The sequence below is a fragment of the Piliocolobus tephrosceles genome, chromosome 7 (genome assembly GCF_002776525.5).
Source record: "Piliocolobus tephrosceles isolate RC106 chromosome 7, ASM277652v3, whole genome shotgun sequence".
NCBI lineage: Eukaryota > Metazoa > Chordata > Mammalia > Primates > Cercopithecidae > Piliocolobus > Piliocolobus tephrosceles.
In genome coordinates this window covers 43,349,143-43,369,687 of record NC_045440.1, presented here as the reverse complement: position 1 = coordinate 43,369,687, position 20,545 = coordinate 43,349,143, and positions in this window count along the sequence as shown.

Below are 20,545 nucleotides of genomic sequence, written 5' to 3'. Positions count from 1 at the left end.
AATGCAAATCAAAACCACAATGAGATACCATCTCACACCAGTTAGAATGGCAATCATTAAAAAATCAGGAAACAACAGGTGTTGGAGAGGATGTGGAGAAATAGGAACACTTTTACACTGTTGGTGGGATTGTAAACTAGTTCAACCATTATGGAAAACAGTATGGCAATTCCTCAAGGATCTAGAACTAGATGTACCATATGACCCAGCCATCCCACTACTGGGTATATACCCAAAGGATTATAAATTATTCTACTACAAAGACACATGCACACGTATGTTTATTGCGGCACTATTCACAATAGCAAAGACTTGGAATCTACCCAAATGTCCATCAGTGACAGACTGGATTAAGAAAATGTGGCACATATACACCATGGAATACTATGCAGCCATAAAAAAGGATGAGTTTGCGTCGTTTGTAGGGACATGGATGCAGCTGGAAACCATCATTCTTAGCAAGCTATCACAAGAAGAGAAAACCAAACACCGCATGTTCTCACTCATAGGTGGGAACTGAACAATGAGCTCACTTGGACTCGGGAAGGGGAACATCACACAATGGGGCCTATCATGGGGAGGAGGGAGTGGGGAGTGATTGCACTGTGGAGTTATACCTGATATAAATGATGAATTGATGGGTGCTGACGAGTTGATGGGTGCAGCACACCAACATGGCACATGTATACATATGTAACAAACCTGCACGTTATGCACATGTACCCTAGAACTTAAAGTGTAATAAAAAAAATAATATTAATAGATAGCTTTTTCCAGTTTTAGTCTGAGGCTATTTCCCTTTTCACAATCGGCATCATCATGCTCCTGAATATCACTTGGTATTGTTTCTCAAAGAGGGTTTCCCTGACGCTGTATGAGAAGAGAGCTATAACACTGTGAGTGGAATGCACACGTCACAAGGCAGTTCCTTGGAAAGCTTCTCTCCCGTTTTGGTCTAAATATATTTCATTTTTCACATTAAGCCTCAAAGTGCTCCCGAATATCCCGTCACAGGCTAAGCATACACAGGGTTAGAAAACTGCTCAATGAATAGAGGGGCTTAACAGAGTGACAGCCATTAAGATGAAACAGGGCAGTTTCACAGAAACCTTTCGTCTGCATTTTAACTGAGGATATTTCTTTCTCCATGTTCTAAGGATCGTTCCAAAATATACTTCCTCAGATTCCTCAAAACAGTTATTTCAAACTGTTCAATCTAAAGAACTGTTTAACTCTAAGAGACGAATACACACATCACAAAGCCGTTGCTCAGAAAGTTTCTCCACGTTTCATCGGAAGACGTTTCCTTGCTCACCACAAGCCTCCAGTCGTCACTAAGTATCCCTTCACAGGTACTTCAAAGACAGAGTTTCGAAACTGGACAACAGAGTAAGCATTAGCTTTGTGAATTGAATGCACATATTGGAGAGCAGATTCTTGGAATGCTTCTTCCTCAATTTTATTTCAGTATATTTCACTATTAGCTTTAGTCCTCAATGTGCTCTGAAATACCACTTTTTCGTTTTCACAGGAATAGTGTTCAAACACTGCCTTGTGTGAAAAGAGGTAAAGCTCCATGAGTGGAATGCATACATCAAAAAGTAGTTTCTCAGAAACCTTGTATGCAGTTTTTATCTGAAGATATCTTCTCTTTCAACGTAGGCCTGAATGTGCTCCCAAATATCCCTTCGCGGATCCGTGCGTGACGGAGTTTCCAACCTGCATAATATAAGAAAAGTGTTAAGGATACGAGATGAATGAATAAACATAACGCGAAGCAGTTTCACAGAAATCTTCTTTCCAGTTTTTGTCTGAGGATATTCCCTTTCTCACCATAGCCGTCCCTGTACTTCCGAATGTCTCTTGGTAGCTTTTTCTCTTAAAGAGATTTCAGAATACTCTAGGAGAAGAAAGGTATATTTTTTGCGAGTGGAATGCATACAGCAGAAAGCAGCATCTCAGAAAGCTTCTCTCCAGTTTATTTCTGCACACGTTTCCTTTCTCTCCGTGAGTCTCAAAGCACTCCTGAATATCCCTTCGCAGACTAAACAAAAACAGTTTTATGATGCTGCTCAATGAAAGGAGAAGCTTAACTGTGTGAGCGGAATTCATGTGACACAGGGCAGTTCCACAGAAAGTTTCCTTCTGCTTTCTCTCTGAGGTTATTAGTTTTTAAGCATATTCTAAAGCGCATTTCCAAATGTCCTTTCTCAGATTCGACAGAAACAGTGATTTCAAACTGCTCAACCCAAAGGATGATTTAACTCTAAGAGATGAATACAAGCATTTCAAAAGTGTTGTGCTAAAAGTTTCTCTCCAATTTTAGATGGAAGACATTTCGCTGCTCGACTCAGGCCTCTGGTTGCCACTTACTATCCCTTCGGAGAACCCTCAACGACTGACTTTCAACCTGTGAAATGTAGAGTAAGTTTTAACCCTGTTAAAAGAATGGACGTGTCAGAGAGCAGGTTCTTGAGTGTTTCTCTCTGTTTTTTATTGGATGACATTTCACTTCTTGCCATAATTTTCAATGTGCTCTGAATATCACTCTTTCGGTTACAGGAACAGTGATCAAACTGTGCCTTATGAGAAGAAAGTTATAAGTCAATGCATATTCACATAGTCTCTCAGTATGTGCATTCACTTCACAGAATTCATGTTTACTCTATGTTGACCAGTTTTGAAACTATGTCTTTGAAGAATCTGTGAAGGGATGTTTAGTGACGCCCAGAGGCTTGTGGTGAGGAAGGAAAGGTCTTCCGATGAAACCTGCAGTTTCCAATTAAAACTTTGATGGAAGCTTTGTGAGAAACTTCTTTGTGATATATGAATTCATCTCACAGAGTTACAACATAGACCTCATGAAACAGTTTGCTAACACCGTTGTCATGGAATCTGCAAAGTGATAGTTGGGAGCACATGGAGGCCTATGGTGAAAAAGGAAATATCCTCAGATAAGAACTAGAAAGAAGCTTTCTGAGAAATTGCTTTCTGATGTGTGAATTCATCATGCAGAATTTCACCTTTCCCTTCTAGTAGCAGTTTGTTAACACTGTTTTCGTGGATTCTGCAAAGTGATATTTGGGAGCTCGTTGAGGGCTATGGTGAAAAAGGAAATATTATCTGATAAAAACTGGAAAGAAGCGTTCAGAGAAACTGCATTGTGATGTGTGAATGCAACTCACAAAGCTACACTTTTTTCTTCAGGGATCAGATTGCTAACACAGTTTTCTTGAAATCTGCATTGGGACAGTTCTTAGTGCAATGAAGCTTATGGTGAGAAAGGAAATATCCTCAGATAAAAACTAGAAAGAAGCTTTCTCAGAAACTTCTTTGTGATGTGTGAATACATCTCACAGAGTTACACTTACGTTACATGGAGCAGTCAAATGAGACTGCCTTTGAGGAATCTGAGAAGGGCTACATTGGATCGCATTGAGGCCTATGCTGATAGAGGAAGTATCCTCAATTAAAACCTTGATAGAAGCTTTGTGAGAAACTTCTTTGTGATATGTGAATTCGTCTCGCGGAGTTACAACCTAGATCTCCTGAAGCAGTTTGCTAACACCGTTGTCGTGGAATCTGTAAAGTGATAGTTGGGAGCGCATTGAGGCCTCTGGTGAAAAAGGATATATCCTCAGATAAAAAGTGGAAAGAAGCATTCTGAGAAACTGCATTGTGACATGTGAATGCAACTCAGAGAGTTACACTTTCCTTTCCATGAATCCGTTTGCTAACAGTGTTTTCTTGAAATCTACATTGGTATATTTCTTAGCACAATGAAGCTTACGGTGACAAAGGAAATAGGCTCAAATAAAAACTAGAAAGTACCTTTGTGAGAAACCTCTTTGTGATATGTGAATTCATCTCACAGAGTTACAACCTAGTCTTCATGAAGCAGTTTGATAACACTGATTTTGTGGAATCTGCAATGTGATATTTGGGAACACATTGAGGCCAATGTTGAAAAAGGAAATATCCTCAGGAAAAAACAGGAAAGAAATGTTCTGAGAAACTGCACTGTGACAGATGCATGCTACTCACAAGGTTACCCGTTCCTTTCCATGGCTTCGCATGCAAACAGTGTTTTCTTGAAATCTACTTAGGAATATTTCTTGGCGCAATGAAGGTTATGGTGACAAAAGAAATATCCTCAAATAAAAACCAGAAAGGAGCTTTCTGAGAAACCTATTTGTGATATGTGAATTCATCTCACAGTGTTACAACTTCCTCTTCATGAGGAGTTTGCTAACGCTCTTGTCGTGGAATCTGCAAAGTGATATTTGGGAGCGTATCAAGGCCTATGTTGAAAAAGGAAATATCTTCAGATAATAACTACAAAGAAGCTTTCTGAGAAATTACTTTCTGATGTGTGGATTCATCACGCAGAGTTTCACCTTTCCCTTCTGTTAACAGTTTGCTAACACTGTTTTTGTGAATTCTGCAAAGTGATATTTGGGAGCTCATTGAGGGTTACGGTGAAACAGGAAATATTCTCTGATAAAAACTGAAAAGAAGCATTCAGAGAAACTGCATTGTGATTTGTGAATGCAACTCACACAGTTACCCTTTTCTCTTCAGGGATCAGTTTACTAACACACTTTTCTTGAAATCTGCAATAAGATACTTCTTAGCACTATGAAGCTTATGTTGACAAAAAAATATTCTCAGAAAAAAAACTAAAAGGATGCTTTCTCAGAAACTTCTTTTTGATGTGTGAATACATCTCACAGAGTTACACTTCTGTTTCATGGAGCAGTCGAATAAGACTGCCTTTGAAAACCTGAGAAGGTCTACGTTGGATTTCATTGAGGTTCATGCTCATAGAGCAAATATCCTCAATTTAAACCTTGATAGAAGGTTTCTGAGAAACTTTTTTATGATATGAGAACTCATCTCACAGCGTTACAACCTAGACCTCATGAAGCAGTTTGCTAACACTGTTGTCGTGGAAGCTGCAATGTGATATTTGGGAGCGCACTGAGGCCAATGTTGAAAAAGGAAATATCCTCAGGTAAAAACAGGAAAGAAATGTTCTGAGACACTGCACTGTGACAGGTGAATGCAACACTCAATGTTACCCTTTCCTTTCCATGGATTCGCCTGCAAGCAGTGTATTCTTGAAATCTACTTAGTGATATTTCTTGGCACAATGAAGCTTGCGGTGACAAAAGAAATATCCTCAAATAAAAACTAGAAAGGAGCTTTCTGAGAAACCTATTTGTGATATGTGAATTCATTTCACACAGTTACAACTTGCTCTTCATGAGGCAGTTTGCTAACCCTGTTGTCGTGGAATCTGCACAGTGATATTTGGGAGCGCAATGGGGCCTATGGTGAAAAAGGAAATATCCTCAGATAATAACTAGAAAGAAGCTTGCTGAGAAATTACTTTTGGATGTGTGAATTCATCACGCAGAGTTTCACCTTTCCCTTCTTTTTTTTTTTTTTTTTTTTTGGGTGACATTTCACTTTTTGCCATAGTCTTCAATGTGCTCCGAATATCTTTCTTTTGGTTTCACAGGAACAGTGTTCAAACTGTGTCTTATGAGAAGAAAGTCACAACTCCCTGAGTAGAATGCTCACATCACCAAGCAGTTTCTTGGAAAGCTTCTTTCCAGTTTTTACCTGACTACATTTCCTATTTCACCATAGGCTCGAAAGTGATCCCAATTATCCCTTCGTGGATCCATCCATCACGGAGTTTCCAAGCTGCGTAATGTAAAGAAAACTTCACCTATGTGAAGTGAATAAACATAGCAAAAAGCAGATTCACAGAAAGCTTCTTTCCAGTTTTTTTGAAGATATTTCCTTTTTCACCGTCATTCTGAATGTGCTCCCGAATGTCAATTCGTGGATTCGTCCATAAGAGTTTCCAAGCTGCATAATGTGAAGAAAGCTTTATCTATGTGAGATGATTACACATATCACAGAGTAGCGTCCTAAAAAGCTTCTTTCCAGCTAATGTCTGAGTCTATTTCCCTTTTCAACATCGGCATCAACATGCTCCCACATATCACTTGGTACCTGTTTCTCCAAAAGGGTTTCTCTGACGCTGTGTGAGAAGAGAGATATAACACTGTCAGTTCAATGCACACATCACAAAGCAGTTCCTCGGAAAGCTTCTCTCAAGTTTCGGTCTGAAGACATAATCTTTTCACCATAAGCCTCAAAGAGCTCTCAAATATCCCATCACAAGCTAAACATACACAGGGTTAGAAAACTTCTCAATGAAAAAAAAAGGCTTAACTGAGCGAGAGGAATGATGGCGACACAGAGCAGTTTCACAGAAAGCTTCCTTCTGGATTTTACCTGAGGATATTTCTTTCCCCATATTCTAAGGATCGGTCTCTAATGTCCTTCCTCAGATGCCACATAAACAGTGATTTCAAGCTACTCAATCCAAAGAATGGTTTAACTCTTTGAGACGAATGCAAACATTGCAAAGCCGTGGCTCAGAATGTTTCTCTGCAGCTTTCATCCGAAGACGTTTGTTGCTCACCACAAGCTTCCGGGCATCACTAAATATCAGTTCACAGATTCTTCAAAGACAGAGTTTCAAAACTGGGCAACAGAGAGTAAGCATTAGCTCTGAGAAGTGAAAGCATGTATCAGAGACCAGATTCTTGGAATGCTTCTTCCTGGATTTTATTTCAGCATATTTCACCATTCTCCATAAGTCCGCAATGCGCTCCAAAATATCATTTTATCGATATCACAGGAACAGCATTCAAACACTGCCTTGTTAGAAACGAGGTATAATTCCCTGAGAGGAATGCATACATTACAAAAGAGTTTCTCAGAAAGCTTCTATGCACTTTTTATCTGAAGACATCTCTTCTTTCACCGTAGGCTTGAATGTGCTCCCGAATGTCCCTTTGCAGATCTGTGCATGATGGAGTCTCCAAACTGCGTAATATAAGAAAAGTATTAACTATGCAAGATGAATCAATATATCTAACACAAAGCAGTTTCACCGTAATCTTCTTTCCAATTTTTGTCTGAGGATATTCACTTTTTCTCCATAGCCGTCTGTATACATTCGAATGTCTCCTGGTAGTTCTTTTGTCCAAAAGGGATTCTGGAATCCTCTAGGAGAAGAAAGGTGTATTTCTGTGATTGGAATGTACACGTCACAAAGCAGCTCCTCTGAAAGCTTCTCTCCAGTTTCTATCTGAAGACGTTTCCTTTCTCACCATAAGCCTCAAAGCGCTCCTGAATATCCCTTCGCAGAATAAAGAAAAACAGTGTTATGATCCTGCTCAATGAAAAGAGAATCTTAACTGTGTGAGCGGAATTCACATGACACAGAGCAGTTTCAAACAAAGCTACCTTCTGGTTTCTTTCTGAGGTTATTTCTTTTTCAGGATATTCTAAAAAGCGTTTTCAAATGTCCTTTCTCAGATTCCACAGAAACAGTGATTTCAAACTGCTCAATCCCAAGAAATATTTACCTCCATGAGAGGAATACAAACATCACAAAAGAGTTGCGTAGAAAGCTTCTTTCAAATTTTCGATGGAACAAATTTCCTTGTTCGACACATGCATCCGGTTGCCGCTTACTATCCCTTCACAGAACCCTCAAAGACCGGTTTTCATACTTGGAAATGTAGACAACGCTTTAACCCTGTGAAAAGCATGGACATGTCCGAGAGCAGTTTCTTTGAGTGCTTCTTTCTGTTTTTTATTGGACGACATTTCACTTTTTTCCATAGTCTTCAATGTACTCTGAATATCACTCTTTTTGTTTTACAGGAACTGGGTCCAAACTGTGGCTTATGAGAATAAAGTTATACTTTCCTGATTGGAATGCACACATCACCAAGCAGTTTCTCAGAAAGCTTCTCTCCAATTTTTATCTGAGTATATTTCCTATTTCACCATAGGCCCGAATGTGAACCCAAATATCCCTTCACCGGTCCATCCACGAAGGGGTTTCCTAGCTGCGCAATGCAAAGAAATCTTCATCTATCTGAGATGAATAAACATAGTGAAAAGCAGATTCACTGAAAGCTTCTTTCCAGATTTTATCTGAAGATATTTCCTATTTCACCATAGCCCTGAATGTGCAACTGTAGGTCTTTTCCTGGATCCGTCCATGTCAGATTCCCAGCTGCGTAATGTAAAGAAAGCTTTGTCTATGTGAGATGATTACAGATGGCAAAGATTAGTTTCTTAGAAATCTTCTTTCAAGTTTTACTCTGAGGCAATTTCCCTTTTCACCATCAGCATCAACATGCTCTCGAATACCACTTGGTACCTGTTTCTCCAAAAGGGTTTCCATGACGCTGTATGTGAAGAGAGGTATAACAGTGTGAGTTGAATGCACACGTCACAAAGCAGTTCCTCAGAAAGCTTCTCTCCAGTTCCGGTCTGAACATATTTCCTTTTACACCTTTAGAATCGATGTGTTCTCGAATATCCCAGCACAAGCTAAACATACACAGGGTTAGAAAATTGCTCAATGAAAAGAGAGGCTTAACTGAGCAAGAGGAATTAAGACGACACAGAGCAATTTCACAGAAAGCTTCCTTCTGGATCTTACCTGAAAATATTTCTTTCTGCATGTTCTAAGGATAATTCCTAAATGTCCTTCATCAGATGCCACAAATACAGTGATTTCAAGCTGCTCCATCCAAAGAATGGTTTAACTCTAGGAGACGAATACAAACATCACAAAGCAGTTGCTCAGAAAGTTTCTCTGCAGGTTTCATCGGAAGACGTTTCTTTGCCTCCGTGCGTCACTAAATATCCATTCACAAATTCTTGAAAGACAGTCTTTCGAAACTGGGCAACATAGAGTAAGCATTAACTCTGTGAAGTGAATGCATATATCAGAGAGCAGATTCTTGGGACACTTCTTCCTCGATTTTATTTCAGTATATTTCACTATTCACCATAGGCCTCAGTTCGCTCTGAAATATCAGTTTTTTGGTTTCACAGGAACATTGTTCAAACACTGCATTGTGAGAAAAGAGGTATAACTCCCTGAGGGAATACATACATGACAAAGTTGTTTCTCAGAAAGCTTCTAACCAGTTTTTATCTGAAGATATCTACTGTTTCAGTGTATCTCCCTTCATGGATCCATGCATGACGGAGTTTACAAACTGTGTAATATAAGAAAAGTTTTAACTATGCGAGATGAATAAATATTTCTAACAGAAAGCAATTTCACAAAAATCTTCTTTCCAGTTTTTGTCTGAAGATATTTCCTTTACACCATAGCCGTCCGTATACTACCAAATGTCTCTTGGTATCATTTTCTCCCAAAGGGATTCCGGAATCCCCTATGAGAAGGGTATATTTCGGTGAGTGGAACACACACGTCACAAAGCAGCTCTTCAGAAAGCTTCTCTCCAGTTTCAATCTAAAGAGGTTTCCTTTCCAACTGTAAGCCTCAAATCACTCCAGATTATCCCTTCACAGACTAAACAAAAACAGTGTTCTGATACGGCTCTATGAAAAGAGAAGCTTAACTGTGTGAGCCGAATTCAGGTGACACAGAGCAGTTTCACAGAAAGCTTCCTTCTGGTTCCCATCTGAGGTCATTTCTTTTTCAGGATATTCTAAAGAGCATTTCCGAATGTCCTTTCTCAGATTCCACAGAAACAGTGATTTCAAACTGCTTAGTCCAAACAATGTTTTAACTCCATGAGATGAATACATACAACTCAAAAGAGTTACACAGAAAGATTCTCTTTGATTTCCGATGGAAGACATTTCCTTGCTTGACACAGGTCTCCAGTTGCCAATTACGATTCCTTGGCAGGACCCTCAAAGTCCGACTTTCAAACTGGGAAATGTCAAGTAAGCTTTAACCCTGTGAAAAGAATGGACATGTCACAGAGGAGTTTCTTCGAATGCTTCTTTCTGTTTTTTACTGGACGACATTTCACTTTTTGCCATTGTCTTCATTGTGCACCGAATATCACTCTTTTGTTTTTACAGGAACAGTGTTTAAAGTGTGCCTTATGAGAAGAAAGTTATTACTCCCTGAGTGTAATGCACACATCACGAAGCAGTTTCTCAGAAAGCTTCTCTCCAGTTTTTTCTGACTATATTTCCTATTTTAACAGAGCCCCAAATGTGATCACAAATATCCCTTTGTGCATCCGTCCATGTGGGAGTTTCCAAGCTGCATAATGACAAGAAAGCTTCATGTATAAACATAGCAAAAAGCAGATTCACAGAAAGCTGCTTTCCAGTTTTCATCTGAAGATATTCACTTTTTCACCATACTCCTGAATGTGCTCCCAAAGGTCCCTTCATGGATCCGTCCATGACATTTTGCAAGCTGCATAATATAAAGAAAGCTTTATCTGTGCCAGATGATTACACATATTACAGAGTAGTTTCCAAGTAGTTGTTGTCTGAGGCTATTTCCCCTTTTACCATTGGCATCAACATGCTCCCAAATATCACTTGGTACCTGTTTCTCCAAAGCGGTTTCCACTACGCTTTTATCAGAAGAGAGATATAACACTGCGAATGGAATGCACACGTCACAAAGCAGTTCCTTGGAAATTTTCTCACCAGTTTTGTTCTGAACATATTTCCTTTTTCACCATAAGCCTCAAAGTGCTTCCGAATGTTCCATCACACGGTAAACATACACAGCATTAGAAAACCACTCAATGAAAAGAAAGGCTTAAGTGAGCAGGAGGAATTAAGACAACACAGAGCAGTTTCATAGAAAGCTTATTTCTGGATTTTACTTGAGGTTTTTTCTTTCTCTGTGTTCTAAGGATCGTTCCCAAATGTCCTTCCTCAGATGCCACAAAAACAGTGATTTCAAGGCAAGCTGTTCAGTCCAAAGAATGGTTTAACTCTATGAGACGAATATACACATCGTAAAGCAGAGGCTCAGAGAGTTTTTCTGCAGGTTTCATCGGAAGATGTTTCCTTGCTCACCACAAGTCTCCGGACGGCACTAAGTATCCCTTCACAGATTCTTCAAAGACAGAGTTTCGAAACTGGGCAACATAGAGTAAGCATTAACTCTGTGAATTGAATGCACATTTCAGAGTGTAGATTCTTGGAACGCTTCTTCCCCGATTTAATTTAGTTATATTTCACTATTTGCAATAATCCTCAATGCACTCCAAAATATCACTTTTTGGGTTTCACAGGAACAGTGTTCAAACACTACCTTGTGCGAAAAGAGGTATAAGGACCTCAGTGGATTGCACACATCACCACGTAGTTTCCCAGAAAGCTCCTCTTTAGTTTATATCTGACTATATTTCCTATTTCAACATAGGCCCGAATGTGATAACAAATATCCCTTCATGGATCCATCAACGAGGGAGTTTCTAAGCTGCGTAATGTAAGGAAAGCTTCATCTATGTGAGATGAACAAACAGCAAAAAGCAGATTCACAGAAAGCCTCTTTCCAGTTTTTATCTGAAGATATTTTCTTTTTCATCATAGACCCTTAACGTGCTCTCGAAGGTCCCTTTGTAGGTCCGTCCATGACAGTTTCCAAGCTGTGTAACGTAAAGAAAGCTTTATCTATATGACATGATTACACGTATCATGGAGAAGTTTCCTAGAAAACTTCTTTCCAGTTTTTGCGTGAGGCTATTTCCCTTTTCACCATCGGCATCAACATGCCCCTGAATATCACTTGGTACCTGTTTCTCCAAAAGGGTTTCCTGGACACTGTATGAGAAGAGAGGTATAACACTGTGAGTGGAATGCACACATCAGAAAGCAGTTCCTCGAAATCCTTCTCTCCACCTTTGGACACAACATATTTCCTTTTTCACGGACGGCTGCGAAGTGTTCCTGAATATACCATCACAGGCAAAATATACACAAGCTTAAGAAAACTGCTCAATGAAAATAGAGGCTTAACTGAGTGAGAGGAATTAAGACGACACAGAGCAGTTTCACAGAAAGCTTCCTACTGGATTTTTCCTGAGGATTTTTCTTTCTCCATAATCTTAGGATCGTTCCCAAGTGTCCTTCCTCAGATTCCACAAAAACAGTGATTTCAAGCTGCTCAATGAAAACACTGGTTTACCTCTATGGGACATATACATGCATCACAAAGCAGTTGCTCAGAACGTTCCTCTGCAAGTTTCATCGGAAGACTTTTCCTTGCTCTCCACAAGCCTCCGGGCGTCAATAAATATCCCTTCACAAATTCTACAAAGACAGAGTTTCAAAAATGGGCAACAGAGAGTAACCATTAACTCTGTGAAGTGAATGCACATATCAGAGAGAGGATTCTTAGAGTGCTTCTTCCTCGATTTTATTTCAGTATATTTCACTATTTGCCATAGTCCTCAATGCGCTATGAAATATCACTTTTTCGGTTTCACAAAAATAGTGTTCAAACACTGCCTTGTGAGAAAAGTGGTATAACTCCCTTAGTGTAATGCATCCATCACAAAGTAGTTTCTCAGAAAGCTTGTATCAAGTTTTTATCTGAATGTATCTCGTCTTTCACTGTAGGCCTGAATATGTCCCAAATTTCCTCTCGTGGATGCCTGCATGACGGAATTTTCAAACTGCGTAATATAAGAAAAATTTTAACTGTGTGAGATGAGTAAATATATCTAACACAAAGCAGTTTCACAGAAATCTTCTTTCCAGTTATTGTCTGAGGATATTCCCTTTTTCACCATAGCCCTCCCTATACTCTCAAATGGCTCTTGGTATCTCTTTCTCCAAAAGGGATCCGGAATCCTCTAGGAGAAGAAAAGTATATTTCTGTGAGTGCAATGCACACGTCACAAAGCAGCTCCTCAGAAAGCTTCTCTCCGGTTTCTATCTGAAGGTGTTTCCTTTCTCACCATAAGCCTCAAAGTGCTCCTGAATATCCCTTCGCAGGCTAAACAAAAACAGTGTTATAATACTGCTCAAAGAAAAGAGAACCTTAACTGTGTGAGTGGAATTCACATGACAGAGAGCAGTTTCATAGAAAGCGTCCATCTGGTTTCTCTCTGAGGTTATTTCTTTTTCAGGATATTCTAAAGAGCGTTTCCAAATGTCCTTTCTCAGATTCCACAGAAACAGTGATTTCAAACTGATCAATCCAAAGAATGATTTAACCCTATGATATGAACACAAACATCAAAAAAACGTTGCGCAGAAGGCTTCTCTCCAATTTTTGATGGAAGACATTTCCTTGCTTGACACAGGCCTCTGGTTGCCACATACAATCCCTTCGCATAAACCTCAAAGACCGATTTTCAAACTGGGAAATTTAAAGAAAAGTTTAACCCTGTGAAAAGAACGGACTTCTCAGAGAGCAGTTTTTTCGAGCACTTCTTTCTGTTTTTTATTGGACGACATTTCACTTTTTGCCATAGTCTTCAATGTGCTTCAAATATAACTCCTTTGGTTTTACAGGAACACTGTTCAAACTGTGCCTTATGAGAAGAAAGTTGTAACTCCCTGAGTGGAATGCACATATCATGAAGCAGTTTCTCAGAAAGCTTCTCTCAATTTTTTATCTGACTATATTTCCTATTTCACCATAGGCCTGAATGTGATCCAAAATATCCCTTCGACGATCCATCCATTAGCGAGATTCCAAGCTGTGTAATGTAAAGAAAGCTTCATCTATGTGAGATGAATAAACATAGCAACAAGCAGATTCACAGAAATCTTCTTTCCAGTTTTTATCTGAAGATATTTCACCATAGTCCTGAATGTGCTCCCGATGTTCCCTTCGTGGATCCTTCCATGACAGTTTCCAAGCTGCGTAATGTAAAGAAAGCTTTATCTATGTCAGATGATTACACATATCACAGAGTAGTTTCCTAGAAAGCTTCTTTCCAGTTTTTGTGTGAGGCTATTTCCCTTTTCACCATCGGCATCAACATGCTCCCAAATATAACTTGGTACCTGTTTCTCCAAAAGAGTTTCCCTGATTCTGAATAAAAAGAGAGGTGTAACACTGTGAGTGGAATGCACACATCACGAAGCAGTTCCTCGGAAAGCTTCTCTCCAGTCTCACTCCGAACATATTTCCTTTTTCACCGTAAGCCTCAAAGTGCTCTCGAATATCCCATCACACTTTAAACATACACAGGGTGAGAAAACTGCTCAATGAAAAGAGAGGCTTAACTGACTAAGAGGAATTACGATGATACAGAGTAGTTTCACAGAAAGCTTGCTTCTGGATTTTACGTGAGGATATTTCTTTCTCCGTATTCTAAGAATCGTTCCCAACTGTCTTTCCTCAGATGCCACAAAAACAGTGATTTCAAGCTGCTGAATACAAAGAATAATTTAACTCTATGAAACGAATACACACATTGCAAAGCAGTTTTTCAGAAAGTTTCCCTGCAGGTTGATTCTTGGAAGGCTTCTTCTTCGATTTTATTTCAGTACATTTCACTATTCGCCATAGTCCTCAATGAGCACCGAAATATGACATTTTCGGGTTCACATGAACAGTGCTCCAACACTGCATTTTGACAAAAGAGGTATAACTCCCTGAGTGGAATGCATGCATTGCAAAGTCGTTTCTCAGAAATCTTCTATCCACTTTTCATCTGAAGATATCTCCTCTTTCACCGTAGGCCTGAATGTACTCCCGAATGTCCCTTCATCAATTCGTGCATGACGGATTATCCAAACTGCATAATATGAGAAAACTTTTAACTATGTGAGATGAATAAATACATCTAACACAAAGCAGTTTCACAGAAATCGTCTTTCCATTTTTTGTCTGAGAATATTTCCTTTTTCACACAGATATCCCTATACTCCTGAATGTCTCTTGATAGCTTTTTCTCTAAAAGGGATTCCAGAATCCTCTGGGAGAAGAAAGGTGAGTGGAGTGCACACGTCTTTCTGTGAGTGGAATGCACACGTCATTCTGTGAGTGGAATTTTGTGAGTGGAATGCACACGTCACAAAGCAGCTCATCAGAAAGCTTCTCTCCAGTTTCCATTTGAATATGTTTCCTTTCTCACCGTAAGCCTCAAAGCTTTCCTGTATAGCCCTTCGCAGACTAAACAAAAACAGTGTTATGATACTGCTGAATGAAAAGAGAAGCTTAACTGTGTGAGTGGAATTCACGTGACACAGAGCAGTTTCATAGAAAGCTTCGTTGTGGTTTATCTCTGAGGTTATTTCTTTTTCAGGATATTCTAAAGAGCGTTTCCAAATGTCCTTTCTCAGATTACACAGAAACAGTGATTTCAAACTACTCAATCCAAAGAAGGATTTCACTTTATGAGATGAGTACAAACTTCACAAAAGGGTTGCGCACAAAGCTTCTGTCAAATATTCGATGGAAGACATTTCCTTGTTTGACACAGACCTCCGGTTTCCACTTACTATCCCTTTGCAGAACCCTCAAAGACCGACTTTCAAACTGGAAAATGTAGAGTAAGATTTAACCCTGTGTATAAAGAGACATGTCAGAGAGCAGTTTCTTCGAATGCTTGTTTCTGTTTTTTTTATTGGACATTTCAATTTTGCCATAGACTTCGAAGTGCTCCGAATATCACTCTTTTGGTTTACAGGAACAGTGTTCAAATTGTGCCTTATGAGAAGAAAGTTATAACTCCCTGAGAGGAATGCACCCATCACCAAGCAGTTTCACAGAAAGCTTCTCTCCCGTTTGCATCTGACTATATTTCCTATTTCACTATAGGCCTCAATATGATCCCAAATATCAATTCGTGGATAAATCCATGAGGGAGTTTCCAATCTGTGCAATGTAAAGAAAGCTTCATCTCTGTGAGATGAATAAACAGAGCAAAAAGCAGATTCACAGAAAGCTTCTTTCCCGTTCTGACCTGAAGACATTTCGTTATTCACCATAGTACCTAAGGTGCTCCTGAAGATCCCTTTGTGGATCGGTCCATGACAGTTTCCAAGTTGCATAATGTAAAGAAGCGATTATCTATGTGAGATGATTACAGATATCACAGAGTAGTTTCGTAGAAAGATTTTCCAGTTTTAATCTGAGGCTATTTCCCTTTTCACCATCGGCACCAACTTACTCCTGAATACCACTTGGTACCTGTTTCTCCAAAAGGGTTTCCCTGACGCTGTATGAGAAGAGAGGCATAACACTGTGAGTGGAATGCACATGTCACAAGGCAGTTCCTCGGAAAGCTTCTCTTCAGCTTTGGTCTGAACATAGTTCCTTTTTCACCATAAGCCTCAATGTGCTCCTGAATATCCCGTAACACTCGAAGCATACACAGAGTTAGAAAACTGCTCAATGAAAAGTGGGGCTTATTTGAGTGAGAGACATTAAGACGACACAGAGCAGTTTCACAGAAAGCTTCCTTCTGGATTTTACCTGAGGATATTTCTTTCTGTATGTTTTAAGGATCATTCCCAAATGTCCTTCCTCAGATTCCACAAACACAGTGATTTCTAGCTGTTCAATCCAAAAACGGTTTAATTCTATGAGACGAATGCACGCATCGCAAAGCAGTTGCTCAGAATGTTTCTCCGCAGGTTTCATTGAAAGACGTTTCCTTGCTAACCAGAAGCCTCCGGGCGTCACTAAATATCCCTTCAGAGATCCTTCAAAGACAGAGTTTCAAAACAGGGCAACATAGAGTAAGCATTAACTCTGTGAAGTGAATGCACATATCAGAGAGCAGATTCATGGAGCTCGTCTTCCTCGAATTTATTTTGGTATATTTCACTATACGCCATAGTCCTCAATGTGCTCTTAAATATCACTTTTTGGGTTTCCCAGGAAGAGTGTTCAAACACTGCCTTGTGAGAAAGGAGGTATAACTCCCTGAGTGGTATGTACATCACAAAGTCGTTTCTCAGAAAGCTTCTATCCACTTTTTATCTGAAGATATCTCCTCTTTCACCGTATGCCTGAATGTGCTCCGGAATGTCCCTTCGCATATCCATGCATGACGGGGTCTCCAAATCACGTAATATAAGAAAAGGTTTAACTGTGCGAGATGAATAAATATATCTAACACGAAGCAGTTTCACAGATATCTTTTTCCAGTTTGGGTCTGAGGATATTTCCTTTTTCATTATAGCCCTCCCTATACTCCGGAAGGTATCTTGGTAGCTTTTTCTTCAATAGGGATTTCATACTCTGCTAGGAGAAAAAAGGTATATTTCTGTGAGGGGAACACAAATGTTACAAAGCAGCTCCCCAGAAAGCTTCTATTCAGTCTCTATCTGAAGACGTTTCGTTTCTCACCATCAGCCTCAAAGCGCTCCTGAATATCCCCTCGCAGAATAAACAAAACCAGTGTTATGATACCGCTGAATGAAAGAGAATCTTAACTGTGTGAGCAGAATTCACGTGACACAGAGCAGTTTCACACAAAGCTTCCTTCTGGTTTCTCTTTGAGGTTATTTCTTTTTCAGGTTATTCTAAAGAGTGTTTCCAAATGTCCTTTCTCAGATTCCACAGAAACAGTGATTTCAAACTGCTCAATCTGAAGAATGACTTAACTCTATGAGGTGAATGCAAACATCACAAAACAGTTCCATCCATGAGGGAGTTTCCAAGCTGTGTAACATAAAGAAAGCTTCATCTATGTGAGATGAATAAACATAGCGAAAAGCAGATTCACAGAGAGCTTCTTTCCAGTTTTTATATGAAGATATTTTCTTTTTCACAGTAGTCCTGAATCTGCTCCTGAATGTCCCTTTGTGGATGCATCCATGAAAATTTTCAAGCTGCGTAATGTAAAGAAAGCTTTATCAATTGAGGTGATTACACATATCACAGGGTCGTTTCCTTGAAAGCTTCTTTCCAGTTTTTGTCTGAGGCTATTTCCCTTTTCACCATCGGCATTAACATTCTCCTCAATATAACTTGGTACCTTTTTCTCCACAAGGGTTTCCCGACACTGCATGAGGAGAAGGGTATAACACTGTGAGTGGAATGCACACGTCACAATGCAGTTACTCTGAAAGCTTCTCTACAGTTTCGTTCTGAGCATATTTCCTTTTTCACTGTAAGTCTCAATGTGATCCCGAATATCCCATCACATGCTAAACATACACAGGGTGAGAAAACTGCTCAATGAAAAGAGAGGCTTACCTGAGCGAGAGGAATTAAGACGACACAGAGCAGTTTCACAGAAAGCTTCCTTCTGTATTTTACCTGAGGATATATCTTTCTCCATATTCTAAGTATCATACCCAAATGTCCTTCCTCAGATTCCACAAAAACAGTGATTTCAAGCTGTTCAATCCAAAGTATTGTTTAAATCTACAAGACGAATACACACATTGCAAAGCAGTTCCTCAGAATGTTTCTCTGCAGGTTTCATTGGAAGACGTTTCCTGCTCAGCAGAACCCTCTGGATGTCACTAAATATCCCTACACAGATTCTTCAAAGAGAGAGTTTTGAAAATGGGCAATATGTAGTAAGCATTAACTCTGTGAAGTGAATGCACATATCAGAGAGCAGGTTCTTGGAACACCTATTCCTCGATTTTACTTCAGTATATTTCCCTATTCTCCATACTCCACATTCCACCCCGAAATATCACTTTCTCCATTTCACAGGAATAGTGTTCAAGCACTACCTTGTGAGAAACAAGGTATAACTCCCTGAGTGGAATGCATAAATCAAAAAGGAGTTTCTCAGAAAGCTTCTATCCAGTTTTTATCTGAGGATATCTCCTCTTTCACCGTAGGCCTGAATGTGCTCCCTAACGTCCCTTCGCGGATCTGTGCATGACGGAATTACCAAATTGCTTAATATAAGAAAAGTTTTAACTATGCGAGATGAATAAATATATCTAACACAAAGCAGTTTCACAGATATCTACTTTTCAATTTTTGGCTGAGGATATTTACTTTTTTACCATAGACCTAATATACACACACGAACGTCTCTTGGTAGCTCTTTCTCCATAAGGAATTCCAGAATCCTCCAGAAGAAAAGTATATTTCTGTGAGTCACATGCACACGTCACAAAGCAGCTCCTCAGAAAGCTTCTCTCCAGTCTCTATCCGAAGACGTTTCCTTTCTCACCATAAGCCTCAAAGTGCTTCAGAATATCCCTTCGCAGACTAAACAAAAACAGTGTTACAATACTGCTCAATGAAAAGAGAAGCTTAACTGTGTGAGTGGAATTCACGTGACACAGAGCAGTCTCACAGAATGCTTCCTTCTGGTTTTTCTCTGAGGTTATTTCTTTTTCAGGATATTCTAAAAGCGTTTCCAAATGTCCTTTCTCAGATTCCACAAAAACAGTGATTTTAAACTGCTCAATCCAAAGAATGACTTAACTCTATGACATGAATACAAACATCACAAAAGAGTTGCGCAGAAATCTTCTCTCGAATTTTCAAAGACATTTCCTTGTTCGACACAGACCTCCGGTTGCCACTTACTATCCCTTCGCAGAACCCTCAGAGACAGACTTTCAAACTGGGAAATGTAGAGTAAGATTTAACCATGTGAAAAGAATGGACTTCTCAGAGAGCAGTTTCTTTGAGTCCTTCTTTCTGTTTTTTATTGGGCCACATTTCACTTTTTTCCATAGTCTTCAATGTGCTCCGAATATCACTCTTTAATTTTGCAGGAACAGTGTTCAAACTGTGCCTTTTGAGAAGAAAGTTATACCTCTCTGAGTGTAATGCACACAACACCAACCAGTTTCTCAGAAAGCTTCTCTCCAGTTTTCATCTGACTATATTTCCTATTTCACCATAGGCCGGTATGTCATCCCAAATATCCCTTCGCAGATCCATCCACGAGGGAGTTTCCAAGCTGCATAATGTAAAGAAAGCTTCATCAATAGGAGATGAATAAACATAGCAAAAAGCATATTCACAGAAAGCTTCTTTCCAGTTTTTATCTGAAGATATTTCCTTTTTCACCATAGTCCTGAATTTGCTCCTGAATGTCCCTTCGTGGATCCGTCCATGACCATTTCCAACCTGCGTAATGTAACGAAAGCTTTGTCTACACGAGATGATTACACATATCATAGAGTAGTTTCCTAGAATGCTTCTTTCCAGGTTTTGTCGGAGGCTATTTCCCTTTTCACCATCGGCATGAACATGCTGCCGAAAATCACTTGGAACCTGTTTCTCCAACAGGGTATCCCCGAGGCAGTATGAGAAGAGATGTTTGACACTGTGAGTGAAATGCACACGTCACTAAGCAGTTCCTCAGAAATCTTCTCCCAGTATCGGTTGGAACATATTTCCTTTTTCACCATAAGCATCAATGTGCTCCCGAATATCCCATTACACGCTAAACATACACAGGTTTAGTAAACTGCTCCATGAAAGATTGGTTTACCTGAGTGAGAGGAATTAAGATGACACAGAGCAGTTTCACAGAAAGCTTCCTTCTGGATTTTCCCTGAGGATATTTCTTCCCCCGTATTCTAAGGATCGTTCACAATGTCCTTCCTCAGATTCCACATACACAATTATTTCAAGCTGCTCAATCCAAAGAATGATTTACCTCTATGAGACGAATACACACATTGCAAAGCAGTTGCTCAGAAAGTTTCTCTGCAAGTTTCATTGGAAGACATTTCCTGGCTCACCACAAGCCTCTAGGTGTCACTAAAAAACCCCTCACAGAATCTTGGAAGACAGAGTTTCGAA